At 47.6% G+C, this 16,376-nt stretch overlaps 1 long non-coding RNA gene across 1 annotated transcript; it reads right to left on the bottom strand.

Annotated features, from left to right (window-relative positions):
- Window positions 1-9,006: 9,006 nt before the first annotated feature.
- On the bottom strand, window positions 9,007-12,080 carry LOC137849118 (uncharacterized). Its single transcript, XR_011091690.1, has 3 exons — window positions 11,724-12,080; window positions 9,918-11,613; window positions 9,007-9,495 (listed from the first exon to the last, which is right to left on the bottom strand). It is a non-coding gene; the product is annotated as an uncharacterized lncRNA (long non-coding RNA).
- Window positions 12,081-16,376: the final 4,296 nt, after the last annotated feature.

Consider the following 16,376-nt stretch of genomic DNA (forward strand, 5'->3'; position numbering starts at 1 on the left):
CCTCTCTCGTTCCAGTTTCTAATCGTTATTCCTAATGGACTTTCTGCTGGTATGTCTGGTAATTTGCTTCCTTTCTTCTGGTCCCTGGTCTTCGGTTTTGTCTCACCCATCTAGGAATGTTACTCTGGCAATTCCCACAGCCCTTGGTTACCTTAATAAGAGTGTCTTAAAGAGGATTTAAGATCTATCACCCACCCACAAATCCTTTGGGAATCCCTTCGGTCCTTCACCGGCCAAGTCCCTCGCGGGAGATTGGAACCGTGGTACAGAAGACCTCCACAATCGCTTCAGAACTAAATTCCGTCTCAGTCACACTCTTACACACACAGGCAACCAAAACCCATCCAACAGAACAGTATACGCTTTAAACACTTACGACTCCGTTGTCTTCATTCAGATCTTCACACGGAGAATTACGGGCAAAATATACTGCTGCAGCCAGCAAGGGAGCTGAAAAAAAATCAAAACCTTAGCTTACCTGTATTCAGGTTCGAGATGCCATTAGTCCCGACCAGACTCGAACAGCAACCACCAAATGCTGGGGCACCTCTCCTACATCAAATAAGATTCCAAGAACCAAAGCCCTCCTGGACAAGCCCCCTGGTGTCATACATGACTGGGTCCCAAACTGGATTGCAATTAAATTTTACAGTTTTTTAAATAAATAGAGGTAAACGAGAAGTTGCTCGCAAACAGATATACTGTGCCAGATGTCCTTCAGCAAGTGCCCAGAGGCAGACCGGATGTCTTTGCCAACACAGTACAAACAATGTATTAGTACACCGAGCTGCCTACCGACTGATGAACAGTTCCAGAAGGAGCTCTTTCCTGTGGGCAGTTCCTACTACGGTATACACTCTACTGGGGACAGGAAAGAAATAAAAATAAAAAATTCAAAACCCTGTATCTGTAAGCTTTCAAGATTCAACAGTACACCATTCAAGCACTATGCAAACAGCTGCTCGCAAGCAGCTCAACTCTGCCAAATCCACATCTGCCAACCTCCAGAGATGACTGTGCCAGCTGCCCTTCAGTACGTGCCCAGAGGCAGATGTCTACGCCAAAACAGTCCCATCAATGTATTAGTACACCCATGCACTGCCACGTTACCTGTCATCACTAACTGCCAGGCAGGACAGCTCCAGACCAAACACATACACACACACACAGGCACGCCACAAACACTACAAACAAAACACACAACACTAGGCGCAAGAAAAAGTGAACCCCAAAAGGAAAGCCCTATGGCAACAGCAAGTCAGATACAGGTGCTCTGCACCAGACCCTACGAGAGACTCAAATGTCACGACACGCGACTGGAAGCAACTGTCAGAACTGGGATGATGGAGGCCTAAAAAGCCTGCCTTCAAGACAAGAGACCGGAAGGATGGGGACTGAAAACCCCCTAAGACAACTCTCAGGAAATCAATTCCCAAGCAAGAGCTCCTGATGCGGCCCAGACGACTTCTGCAAGAGTGAGGATGGAAACAGACGTGATCTCAAACCGAATACGATGCACAAGACCTGAAACAGATCTGCAGTTCAAGCAGCGACTGCAAGACAAGAAGTTCTCGGATCAGAGCCATGATGACAAAACAAGCATTGAGGCCCTTCAGCACAGCCACCGAGTCGCCTGTCTGGTCAGTCCAGAGTCAAAAGTCATGAGGATATCAAGACCCAAGAAGCACAGAACAGATGCTGCAGAAGCAACACTACAGGACAGACCAACAGAAGGAAACTGTCCTGCCTGGCACACGCACTCACGCTACAAAATAATCCTGCCTCTTCTATTAGCCTGGTGACCCAGCCACAAGCAGCCTGAACCACCCTCACAGGGGCACCAAGTCTATTCAGCCAGCACGCTCCATGCTGCTCTGGCTCCCAGCTCCCATTAGCCACCCCAGATATGCAAATACCAGGTGCCCCACAACTTAGCTCTCAGGCTGCTGCATGGTAAAGTCCCTCCGCCTCAAGAAATGCACAGGCACCGATTGTCATCTTAGTCAATTGCCAGGCTCATCATCAGCTGCAAGAAACAGAGTACCAGCATTCACTAGCACGCCGGCCATGATGCCCACCTTCTCCACAATGCTGACTACCGCTGATGCAACATACAGTTCTGCTCACCTCTTCCTCTCCGAATCCAAGCTCCAACAGTGCAGCCAGTATCACCCACACCACCTAGGAAAACAAAGGGATTAAATGATCGTTGCGTTCACAAGTGACCCAATGGTGTTTTTTTTATTATTTTTTGTGTGTTTCCTGTTTTTTGGGTTTTTTTTTTTTTGAAATCTGCTTTTGCTCAACAGCATGCAGACTGCAGACAAGAAAATTGGGGTGTTTCTAGAAGCAACAATCCCCATGCTTTTGCTGCAGCTTTTAACATTGAAAGGACAACACGACCCAGCAAGTAACTGAAACTTCTTCAAATGGAATTAGCACAAACTTTTATTTGCATTGAAAGAAAAATCTAGGAGCAGAACAGATTATACACCAACAAAATCAATTCCATTCCACCCCCGGGAAAAAAAATCACATACTCTCATCCCCTCCTGTACCTCAGCCGCTTGCCTGCCCCACGTGGCAGATGCTTCCATCTGTTCTCTTCACCCACTTACAGCACCTCTAAAAGGCAAACTGGAATTTTACTCTACTGGATGTAGGAAAATAACTGCAGTGACAACCACACCCCAAAAACAACAGTTACCTCTGCTCATCACACACCAGAGTCACTGCAGAGGCAGCTGGTTGACACATCCTGCACTGCACACTGCATTGCAGCCTGAACAAAGGAGAAAGGCAGGCAGAAGATAAACATTCAGCTGCCAGCAGTAGCACCCATCCCTCAAAAACATAAGCGACCCCAGCTTTACTTTTATCCTTTCAAAACAGCAGGCCACTTGCCTCTGGACCTGCAAATTAGGTCCAAGCTTGAAAGGAGCGGCCAGCATCACCCACGCCACCTGGGAACATAAAAGGACAAAATGACCACTGTGCTTGCAAGCACCCACCTGCTACACTGCTCCTCTATCCCAAACAGTCTCACCCCGGACCCTCACAGGGAAACACCTGAGCGTCTTCCCTTCTCTTCAGATAAGGGATGACCAGGCTGACACCACTCACCTTCCCTCAGAGCTTCGTGACATGATGATTTCCCTTCCCTCTCCACAACTGCACAAAGCACCTGCAGAGGCAAGAGAAAAGCACACTCTAAAGCACCTCACAGCCACAGCGTACCTGCTGCAAGACCTCTCTCTTCCCAGCTCCGGTACTTCAGCTGCCCACCAGCTCTAACTCAGATTCTACGCTCACAGCGCCACAGCAAACTCTGCCTAGACCACACAACACACACTACACAAGCTACATTGCCCAGCACACACAAGCTGGTACATTCCCACCCAACAATCAGTCGCATCGCACAGGAAGGATGCTGCACACTCCTAGAAACCAAACCTACCAGTCCTGAGCAGCTCCCCACTTCCTCCTGCCAACCACGCTCAGCACACACACTATTCACCCCTCAAAAAAAAAAATAAACTTAGAACTTACACACACAAAAAAAAAAAACAACCGAGCTCCACAAATGCCAAAAAGACATGCACACACAGCAGCCCCGGCAGGGGTAATCACAGACTTACCCTTTGCAGATGAAAAGGTGACTATGATACAACCCTGCTCAGTCTCTTGGCAATGCTGTATCTACACTGTCAAGCCACATGTAGCCGGTAATCAAGCTGGTTTTAGTCCTCTGCAGAATAAAACGAGTGGGTTTATACATCTAGACATTAAAGTGCAGCTCAAAAACAGAGGAGTATCCCACCATCCTAAAAAACAATAAGCCACAAACCTCTACTAAACATTCCTCTATTAAGTAAATTCCAAGCACTTAAAAATTCTAGAAATCTATAGACTCCAGTCTGCCTAGAGAACCCTGCAACTGACTGAAGGAAAAACAAAGCACTTACCCCAAGGAGCAGCCCAGGCAGAAGGAGCTCTCTGATAGCATGCCTGGGGCTCATATAGCATTCAGCCCTGCCCAGCACCCAAACCCAATCACCTGGGAAAGGGGAGGGGCAAAGCACAAGGAAGTAGAAAGAAAGCAGGAACAGAAGCAACTGCTTTTTATTTTTTTTTTATTTTATTTTATTTTTTTTAAGATCTGCTTTACTGGGAAAACATGCAGAGAGCAGACAGGAGACCTGTGGTGTTTCTAGAAGCAACAATCCCCATGCTTTTACTGCAGCTTTTAACATTGAAAAAACAACACGACCAGGCCAGTAACAGGAACTCTTTCAAATGGAATTACGTCAAACAGGTTCATCATCACTTGCAAAAACAGAGAACCAGCATTCACTAGCACGCCAGCCCTGACACCCACCTCCTCCACAACGCTTACTACTACTGATGCAACATGCTACTGTGAAATACCTCTCTGTTCCCAGCTCATTTCCCTCATCTGCTCACTACATTTACCTGAGAAGTGTGCCCGAACGGACTCATTCTACAGAGATGAAGAAGGTGGCCCTGCTCACTCTCTTGGCACTGCTGCACTTATGCGGTCAAGGAACCATACCCCACAGTTTCCCAAAAACAACGTACCTGGCAACCCCTCATAAATGTACTTCTAATATGTCAATTCAAGGACATAAAGTCTAGAAGGCTTTATGGTCTAAAGACTCGACAGACAGAAAACACACAGGCAAAAGCACCACAAATATAACAAACTGTCCCTAAACTTGAAACAGACTACCCCTTACATGCCCACTGCTGCCATTTTCAGACACATGCTCACACAGGGAGCTTCCATGATACATTTCAACTAAACCCTGCTCCATCTCTTTAACAACAAGGTTTTGACTTTGATAATATTTGACATACAGGCAAAGAATCACAGAAAGCCCCGTAATTCTGCAAAAATCAGAAGGGACCCAGAACCACAAAGCAAACACACAAAGTAACATCACCATACTATCCGTAAAACTGCCATAACAACTACTCATCTGAGGAAGAGCCGTGTGCAATACAAGCACCTACTAATAGATTTCTGTACAATGACAGATCCTACCAGCTGCCACCTCAAAAAGACATGCGTACCCGTTTCTACTAGGAAACGCATCAGTCCATAGACTCTGACCCACCTAAAGAACCCTCCAAACAACTGAAGGAAAAACAAAGCCCTTACCCAAAAGTGCAGCCCAGACAGAAGGAGCTCTCTGATGGCACACCAGCAACTCAGTTACCACTAGGTCCCACCTGGACCCTGAAGCCAATCACCTGGGAAAGTGCAGGGGGGAAAGCACAAAAAACAAAAAGAAGGAGCAACAGCTGTGGTTTATTTACTTATTTATAAGGCTTAGCTCAACAGCATACAGAGTGCAGACAGGAGAGCTAGGGTGTTTCTAGGAACAAAAATCCCCATGCTTTTGCTGTAGCTTTGAATATTAAAAGGACAATACAACTAAGCAAGCAATTGATTTCTTTTTCCATCTGGAATTACCTCGATCTTTCATTTACATAGAAAGAACAATCTAGGAGTAGAACAGATTACACACCAAAAAATAATTCTATTCCATTCCACTCACAGGAAAAAATCACTTCAGTAGGATATCTGAGAACTAAATGGCTATGTTGATGGGTCAAAACACGCTACAGGACACTGGGGCCAGGCCCTCCGCTGCACCCACTTAAAACCCATCCCTACACTCACCAAGGTGCAACCCCAACACAAAAAAACAGACACAGCATTTCAGATTCAACAGCTTTGGGAACTGCTGGAAAGCAAGCTTCATTCTCAGCGAGGCGTGCTCAGGCTACACAGGACAGGGCTTCGGGCACCACTTTGCTTACCAAAAAACCGCCATCAGCACCTGCTTTGTTCCGATTCTCAAGAAATAACATCACAGCCCACATTGCCTGGGACACCTGATAAACAGAAGAGAAAGCAGCCATACCGTTTTCAAGCCATCCCTGCACGTGTCGCTCCTTGATGAGCTGCAACCTCTTCTCAAATCCTCAACCGCTTCTGTGGAGAGCCTGCCAGGGCACCTACAAAGCAAGATGGATACCCTTCACAGTCACCTCGTGCTACTTGGCTGTTCTGCTCCAATCCAGCTCACAACCAGCCCGCCCTTCTCATGCTGCTCTTCAGAGTACAGCTTGGCCCCTCTAAGCCTGTGTGAGACAAATGTGAAACAAAAAAGCATAGGCTGAAGCAGCATCCAAAGCCACAGCACAGCTAGGACAGTTACTCTCATCTGCTCCCTTACCTCGGCCTCCTCACCTGCCCTCGAGGCAGATGCTTCCATCTGCTCTCTTATGCCAGCTACAATACACCTCTGAAATATAAACAGGATTTTTACTGTACTTTGTGTAGTTAAGTAACTGCAGTGACAACTGCACCCCTAAAGTACCTGCTACATTTGTTCATCGCTCACCTTGCCAAAAGCAGCTATGGTCAAGTCCCGTGTTGTACACTGTGTTTCACCTTAAACAAATTAAACAAAAGTTGCCTACCAAGGGTTGAACAGTTCCAGAAGGAGCTCTTTCCCGTGACAGGTTCCTCCTAGGGTTTACACTCTAATGGGGACAGGAAAGAAATAAGAAAAAAAAAAAAAAAAAGCAAAACCCCATATCTGTAAGCTTTCAAGATTCGACAGACCTCCTCAAGCACACTGTTCAAACACTATGTGAGAAGCTGCTCACAAGCAGCTCAAATCTCCCCCCCACACATCTGCCTAACACTACAGAGATGACTGTGCCAGCTGCCCTTCAGTACGTGCCCAGAGGCAGACCGGATGTCTTTGCCAAAACAGTCCCATCAATGTATTAGTACACCCATGCACTGCCACATTAATCACTAACTGCCAGGCAGGACAGCTCCAGACCAAACACGTACACACACAGGCACGCCACAAACACTACAAACAAAACACACAACACAAGGCACAAGAAAAAGTGACCCCCAAAAGGAAAGCCCTATGGCAACAGCAAGTCAGAACAGGTGCTCTGCACCAGACCCTATGAGAGACTCAAATGTCACGACACGCGACTGGAAGCAACTGCCAGAACTGGGATGGTGGAGGCCTAAAAAGCCTGCCTTCAAGACAAGAGACCGGAAGGATGGGGGCTGAAAACCCCCTAAGAAGACACTTAGGAAATCAATTCCCAAGCAAGAGCTCCTGATGCGGCCCAGATGACTTCTGCAAGAGTGAGGATGGAAACAGACGTGATCTCAAACCGAATATGATGCACAGGACCTGAAACAGATCTGCACTTTCGAGCACTTCTTGTCTTGCAGTCGCTGCTTGATCAGAGCCATGATGACAAAACAAGCATTGAGGCCCTTCAGCACAGCTACCGAGTCGCCTGTCTGGTCAGTCCAGTCTAAAAAGCCAGGAGGATATCAAGACCCGAGAAGCACAGAACAGACACTGCAGAAGCAACACTACAAGACAGATGAACAGAAGGAAACTGTCCTGCCTGGCGCACGCACTCAAGCTACAAAATAATCCCGCTGCTTCTATTAGCCTGGTGACCCAGCCACAAGCAGCCTGAACGTGACCCAGCCTCAACCACCCTCACAGTGGCACCAAGTCTATTCAGCCAGCACGCTCCATGCTGCTCTGGCTCCCAGCTCCCATTAGCCACCCAAGATATGCAAATACCAGGTGCCCCACAACTTAGCTCTTAGGTTGCTGCATGGTAAAGTCCCTCCGCCTCAAGAAATGCACAGGCACCGATTGTCATCTTAGCCAATTGAAGGCTCATCATCAGCTGCAAAAAACAGAGTAACAGCATTCACTAGCACGCCAGCCATGATGCCCACCTGCTCCACAATGCTGACTACCGCTGATGCAACATACGGTTCTGCTCACCTCTTCCTCTCCGAGTCCAAGCTCCAACAGTGCAGCCAGTATCATCCACACCACCTGGGAAAACAAAGGGATTAAATGATCATTGCATTCACAAGTGACCCAATGGTGTTTTTTTTTTCTTATTGTTTTTTGTGTGTTTCCTGTTTCTTTTTTTTTTTTCAAATCTGCTTTTGCTCAACAGCATGCAGACTGCAGACAAGAAAACTGGGGTGTTTCTAGAAGCAATAATCCCCATGCTTTTGCTGCAGCTTTTAACATTGAAAGGACAACACGACCCAGCAAGTAACTGGAACTTCTTCAAATGGAATTAGCACAAACTTTTATTTGCATTGAAAGAAAAATCTAGGAGCAGAACAGATTATACACCAACAAAATCAATTCCATTCCACCCCCGGGAAAAAAATCACATACTCTCATCCCCTCCTGTCCCTCAGCCGCTTGCCTGCCCCACGTGGCAGATGCTTCCATCTGTTCTCTTCACCCACTTACAGCACCTCTAAAAGGCAAACTGGAATTTTACTCTACTGGATGTAGGAAAATAACTGCAGTGACAACCGCACCCCAAAAACAACAGTTACCTCTGCTCATCACGTACCAGAGTCACTGCAGAGGCAGCTGGTTGACACATCCTGCACTGCACACTGCATTGCAGCCTGAACAAAGGAGAAAGGCAGGAAGAAGATAAACATTCAGCTGCCAGCAGTAGCACCCAACCCTCAAAAACATAAGCGACCCCAGCTTTACTTTTATCCTTTCAAAACAGCAGGCCACTTGCCTCTGGACCTGCAAATTAGGTCCAAGCTTGAAAGGAGCGGCCAGCATCACCCACGCCACCTGGGAACATAAAAGGACAAAATGACCACTGTGCTTGCAAGCACCCACCTGCTACGCTGCTCCTCTATCCCAAACAGTCTCACCCCGGACCCTCTGAGGGAAACACCTGAGCGTCTTCCCTTCTCTTCAGATAAGGGATGACCAGGCTGACACCACTCACCTTCCCTCAGAGCTTCGTGACATGATGATTTCCCTTCCCTCTCCACAACTGAACCAAGCACCTGCAGAGACAAGGGAAAAGCACACTCTGAGGCACCTCACAGCCACAGCGTACCTGCTGCAATACCTCTCTCTTCCCAGCTCCGGTACTTCAGCTGCTCACCAGCTCTGAGATTCTTCACTCACAGCACCACAGCAAACTCTGCCCAGGCCACACAACACACACTACACAAGCTACATTGCTTAAGACATATGAGCTGGAACGTTCCTACCCAACAATCAGTCGCATCGCACAGGAAGGATGCCGCACACTCCTAGAAACCAAACCTACCAGTCCTGAGAAGCTCCCCACATCCACCTGGCAACCACGCTCAGCACACACACTATTCACCCCTCAAAAAAAACAAGAAGTTAGAACATACACATACACACACAAAAAAAAGAAACAACCGAGCTCCACAAATGCCAAAAAGACATGCGCACACAGCAGCCCCGGCAGGGGTAATCACAGACTTACCCTTTGCAGATAAAAAAGGTGACTCTGATACAACCCTGCTCAGTCTCTTGGTAATGCTGCATCTACGCTCTCAAGCCACAGGTACCATGCAATCAAGCTGGTTTTAGTCCTCTGCAGAATAAAACGAGTGGGTTTATACATCTAGAGATTAAAGTGCAGCTCAAAAACAGCGGAGTACCCCACCATCCTAGAAAACAATAAGCCACAAACCTCTACTAAACATCCCTCTATTAAGCGAATTCCAAGCACTTAAAAATTCTAGAAATCTATAAACTCCAGCCTGCCTAGAGAACCCTGCAACTGACTGAAGGAAAAACAAAGCACTTACCCCAAGGAGCAGCCCAGGCAGAAGGAGCTCTCTGATAGCATGCCTGGGGCTCATATACCATTCGGCCCCGCCCAGCACCCAAACCCAATCACCTGGAAAAGGGGAGGGGCAAAGCACAAGGAAGTAGAAAGAAAGGAGCAGCAGCAGCAGCTGATTTTTATTTTTTTATTATTATTATTTTATTTTATTTTAAGATCTGCTTTACCTGAAAACCATGCAGAGAGCAGACAGGTGACCTGTGTTGTTTCTAGAAGCAACAATCCCCATGCTTTTGCTGCAGCTTTTAACATTGAAAGGACGACACGACCAGGCCAGTAACTGGAACTTTTTCAAATGGAATTACGTCAAACAGGTTCATCATCACTTGCAAAAACAGAGAACCAGAACTCACAAGCATGCCAGCCCTGACACCGACCTCTTGGGCAACGCTCACTACTACTGATGCAACATGCTACTGTGCAATACCTCTCTGTTCCCAGCTTCTTTACCTCATCTGCTCACTACATTTACCTGAGAAATGGGCCCGGGCAGCGCCGCGCCGAAAGGGGCCCGGGCGGACTTATTCTGCAGAGAAGAAGGTGAGCCTGCTCACTCTCTAGGCACTGCTGCACTTATGTGGTCAAGGAACCATACCCCACGGTTTCCCAAAAACAATGTACCTCGCAACCCCTCATAAACGTACTTCTACTATGTAAATTCAAGGACAAAGTCTAAAAGGCTGCAAGGTCTACCACTCGACAGACAGAAAACACACAGGCAAAAGCACCACAAATATAACAAACTGTCCCTAAACTTGAAACAGACTACCCCTTACATGCCCACTGCTGCCATTTTCAGACACATGCTCACACAGGGAGCTTCCATGATACACTTCTCCTAAACCCTGCTCCATCACTTTGCCACCAAGGTTTTGACTATGATAATATTTGACATACAGGCAAAGAATCACAGAAAGCCCCGTAATTCTGCAAAAATCAGAAGGGACCCAGAACCACAAAGCAAACACACAAAGTAACATCACCATACTATCCGTAAAAATGCCATAACAACTACTCACCTGAGGAAGAGCTACGTGCAATACAAGCACCTACTAATAGATTGCTTTACAATGACAGATCCCACCAGTTGCCACCTCAAAAAGACATGCGTACCCGTTTCTACTAGGAAACGCATCAGTCCATAGACTCTGACCCACCTAAAGAACCCTCCAAACAACTGAAATAAAACCAAACGCTTACCCAAAAGTGCGGCCCAGGCAGAAGGAGCTCTCTGATGGCATACCTGCAACTCAGTTACCACTAGGTCCCACCTGGACCCTGAAGCCAATCACCTGGGAAAGTGCAGGGGGAAAGCACATGAAAGTAGAAAGAGGAGCAGCAGCAGCTGTGGTTTATTTGCTTTTATAAGGCTTAGCTCAACAGCATGCAGAGTGCAGACAGGAGAACTGGGGTGTTTCTAGAAACAAAAATCCCCATGCTTTTGCTGCAGCTTTGAATATTGAAAGGACAATACATCCAAGTAAGCAACCGATTTCTTTTTCCATCTGGAATTACCTCGATCTTTCATTTACACAGAAAGAACAATCTAGGAGCAGAACTGATTACACGCCAAAAAATAATTCAATTTCATTCCACTCACAGGAAAAAATCACTTCAGTAGGATATCTGAGAATCAAAAGGCTATGCTGGTGGGTCAAAACACACTACAGAACACTGGGGCCAGGCCCTCCTCTGCACCCACTTAAAACCCATCCCTGCACTCACTAAGGTGCAACCCCAACACAAAAAAACAGACGCAGCATTTCAGCTTCAACACAGTTTTGGGAACTACTGGAAAGCAAGCTTCATACTCAGAGAGGCATGCTCACGTTACACAGGACGGGGCTTCGGGCAGCTCTTTGCCTACCAAAGAAGACCACCATCAGCACCTGCTTTGTTCCAGTTCTCAGGAACTAACATCACAGCCCACATTGCCTGGGACACCTGATAAACAGAAGAGAAAGCAGCCATACCATTTTTAAGCCATCCCTGCACGTGTCGCTCCTTGATGAGCTGCAACCTCTTCTCAAATCCTCAGCCTCTTCTGTGGAGAGCCTGCCATGGCACCTGCAAAGCAAGATGGATACCCTTCGCAATCACCTCGTGCTACTCGGCAGTTCTGCTCCAATCCAGCTCACAACCAGCCCGCCCTTCTCGTGCTGCTCTTCAGAGTGCAGCTTGGCCCCACTCAGCCTGTGTGAGACAAAAGTGAAACAAAAAGAAAAGCACAGGCTGAAGCAGCATCCAAAGCCACAGCACAGCTGGGACAGTTACTCTCATCTGCTCCCTTACATCTGCCCCCTCACCTCCCCTCGAGGCATATGCTTCCATCTGCTCTCTTAGGCCAGCTACAATACCCCTGAAATATAAACAGGATTTTTACTGTATTTTGTGCAGTTAACTAACTGCAGTGACAACTGCACCCCTAAAGTACCTGCTACATCTGCTCATCGCTCACCTTGCCAAAAGCAGCTATGGTCAAGTCCCGTGTTGTACACTGTGTTTCACCTTCAACAAATGAAAACAGTCACAAGATAGTCATTCACCTGCCAGCATTAGCACCCATCCCTCAACAACACAAAGGGACCCCATTTACAATATTATCATTTCAAAACAGAAGCCCCAATACCTCAGCACCTCAGAAGTAGATCAAGACAGTCACCGAGTTGCCTACCAACTGATGAACAGTTCCAGAAGGAGCTCTTTCCGTGAAAAGTTCCTCCAAAGGTTTACACTCTACTGGGGACAGAATAGTAATAAAAAATAAAAGTTTCAAAACCCCGTATCTGTAAGCTTTCAAGATTCAACAGACCTCCTCAAGCACACCGTTCAAGCACTATACAAACAGCTGCTCACAAGCAGATATACTCTCCCAAATCCACATCTGCCAACTACCAGAGATGACTGTGCCAGCTGCCCCTCAGTACGTGCCCAGAGGCAGACCGGATGTCTTTGCCAAAACAGTCCCATCAATGTATTAGTACACCCATGCACTGCCACATTAATCACTAACTGCCAGGCAGGACAGCTCCAGACCAAACACATACACACACGGGCACGCCACAAACACTACAAACAAAACACACAACGCAAGGCACAAGAAAAAGTGACCCCCAAAAGGAAAGCCCTACGGCAACAGCAAGTCAGAACAGGTGCTCTGCACCAGACCCTACCAGAGACTCAAATGTCACCACACGCGACTGGAAGCAACTGCCAGAACTGGGATGATGGAGGCCTAAAAAGCCTGCCTTCAAGACAAGAGACCAGAAGGATGGGGACTGAAAACCCCCTAAGACAACTCTCAGGAAATCAATTCCCAAGCAAGAGCTCCTGATACGGCCCAGACGACTTCTGCAAGAGTGAGGATGGAAACAGATGTGCATCATATTCAGCTTGAGATCACAAGACCTGAAACTTATCTGCACTTTAAGCAGCAACTGCAAGACAAAAAGTGCTCGGATCAGAGCCATGATGACAAAACAAGCATTGAGGCCCTTCAGCACAGCTACCAAGTCGCCTGTCTAGTCAGTCCTGTGTAAAAAGTTAGGAGAATATCAAGACCCAAGGAGACCATAATTCACAACACACAATGGAGAAGCAACACTACAGGACAGACAAACTGAAGGAAACTGTCCTGCCTGGCACACGCACTCATGCTACAAAATAATCCCGCTGCTTCTATTAGCCTGGTGACCCAGCCACAAGCACCCAGAACGTGACCCAGCCTGAACCACCCCTCACAGTGGCACCAAGTATATTCAGCCAGCAGGCACCACGCTGCTCTGGCTCCCAGCTCCCATTAGCCACCCCAGATATGCAAATACCAGGTGCCCCACAACTTAGCTCTCAGGTTCCTGCATGGTAAAGTCCCTCCGCCTCAAGAAATGCACAGGCACCGATTGCCATCTTAGTCAATTGCCAGGCTCATCATCAGCTGCAAAAACAGAGTAACAGCATTCACTAGCACGCCGGCCATGATGCCCACCTGCTCCACAATGCTGACTACTACTGATGCAACATACGGTTCTGCTCACCTCTTCCTCTCCGAATCCAAGCTCCAACAGTGCAGCCAGTATCATCCACACCACCTGGGAAAACAAAGGGATCAAATGATCGTTGCGTTCAGAATTGACCCAATGGTGGTTTGTTTTTTTATTATTGTTTTTTTGTGTGTGTTTCATGGTTTTTTTTTCGTTTTTTTTTTGAAATCTGCTTTTGCTCAACTGCACGTAGACTGCAGACAAGAAAATTGGGGGTGTATCTAGAAGCAACAATCCCCATGCTTTTGCTGCAGCTTTTAACATTGAAAGGACAACACGACCCAGCAAGTAACTGGAACTTTTTCAAATGGAATTAACTTAAAATTTTATTTACACTGAAAGAAAAATCTAGGAGCAGAACAGATTATACACCAACAAAATCAATTTCATTCCACCCCCGGGAAAAAAATCACATACTCTCATCCCCTCCTGTACCTCAGCCGCTTCCCTGCCCCCCATGGCAGATGCTTCCATCTGTTCTCTTCACCCACTTTTAGAACCTCTAAAAGGCAAACTGGAATTTTACTCTACTGGATGTAGGAAAATAACTGCAGTGACAATCGTGCCCGTAAAACAACAGTTACCTCTGCTCATCACGCACCAGAGTCACTGCAGAGGCAGCTTGGGTCGAGAGGTCCTGCACTGCACACTGCGTTTCACCCTGAACAAAAGAAAAATACAGGCAGAAGATAAACATTCAGCTGCCAGCAGTAGCACCCATCCCTCAAAAACATAAGCGACCCCAGCTTTACTTTTATCCTTTCAAAACAGCAGGCCACTTGCCTCTGGACCTGCAAATTAGGTCCAAGCTTGAAAGGAGCGGCCAGCATCACCCACGCCACCTGGGAACACAAAAGCATACAATGACAACTGTGCTTGCAAGAACCCGCCTGCCACACTGCTCCTCTATCCCAAACAGCCTCACCTCGGAACCTCACAGGGAAACACCTGAGCGTCTTCGCTTCAGATAAGGGATGACCAGGCTGACACCACTCACCTTCCCTCAGAGCTTCCTGACATAACGATTTCCCTTCCCTCTCCACAACTGAACCAAGCACCTGCAGAGACAAGGGAAAAGCACACTCTGAGGCACCTCACAGCCACAGCGTACCTGCTGCAATACCTCTCTCTTCCCAGCTCCGGTACTTCAGCTGCTCACCAGCTCTAACTGAGATTCTACACTCACAGCGCCACAGCAAACTCTGCGCAGGCCACACAACACACCACTACACAAGCTACATTGCTTAAGACATATGAGCTGGAACGTTCCCACCCAACAATCAGTCGCATCGCACAGGAAGGATGCTGCACACTCCTAGAAACCAAACCTACCAGTCCTGAGCAGCTCCCCACATCCACCTGGCAACCACGCTCAGCACACACACTATTCACCCCTCAAAAAAAAAAATAAACTTAGAACATGCACATACACACAAAAAAAACAACTGAGCTCCACAAATGCCAAAAAGACATGCACACACAGCAGCCCCGGCAGGGGTAATCACAGACTTACCCCTTGCAGATGAAAAGGTGACTCTGATACAACCCTGCTCAGTCTCTTGGCAATGCTGCATCTACGCTGTCAAGCCACATGTAGCATGTAATCAAGCTGCTGAAACTCTCCAGGAGACTAAAACAAGTGTTTTTATACATGTAGAGATTAAAATATGGTGCAAAAACAGGAGCATATGTGACCATCCCAAAAAACAGTGAGACAGCAGCCTCTACTAAATATCCCTCTATTTCAAGCACTTAGAAATCTAGAATTCCAAGCACTTAGAAATACAGAACTCCACAAACTGCAGCCTGCCTAGAGAACCTTGTAACTGACTAAAGGAAACACAAAGCACTGACCCCAAAGAGCAGCCCAGGCAGAAGGAGCTCTGATGTCGTGCCTGGGGCTCATATACCTTTTGTCCCCGCCCAGCACCCAAACCAAATCACCTGGGGAAGATGAGGGACAAAGCACAAGAGAGCAGGAAGGGAGCAAGAGAAGCAAGTGTTTTTTTTTTTCTTTCTTTTTTAAAATCAGCTTTATCTCAAAAGCATGCAAAGAGCAGGCAAGATATCTGCAGTGATTCTAGAAGCAAAAATCCCTTTTTACTTTCTCTGCAGATATCAATATTGAACTGAAAATATCACCAAGCTAGTAACTGAAACTTTTTGAACTGGAATTAGTTTAAACAGACTCACCCCCATCTGTAAACACAGAGAGCCAGCATTCATCAGAATGCCAGCCCTAATAACCACCTCCTGCACAACGTTCACTACTACTAAGGCAACATATCATTGTGCAATGCCTCTCTGTTCCCAGCTCCTTTACCTCACCTGCTCTGTAGCTCCACATGACAAATGGGCCCGGGCGGCGCCGCGCCGAAATGGGCCCGGGCGGCGCCGCGCCGAAATGGGCCCGGGCGGCGCCGCGCCGAAATGGGCCCGGGCGGCGCCGCGCCGAAATGGGCCCGGGCGGCGCCGCGCCGAAATGGGCCCGGGCGGCGCCGCGCCGAAATGGGCCCGGGCGGCGCCGCGCCGAAATGGGCCCGGGCGGCGCCGCGCCGAAATGGGCCCGGGCGGCGCCGCGCCGAA

The sequence above is a fragment of the Anas acuta genome, unplaced genomic scaffold (genome assembly GCF_963932015.1).
Source record: "Anas acuta unplaced genomic scaffold, bAnaAcu1.1 SCAFFOLD_160, whole genome shotgun sequence".
NCBI lineage: Eukaryota > Metazoa > Chordata > Aves > Anseriformes > Anatidae > Anas > Anas acuta.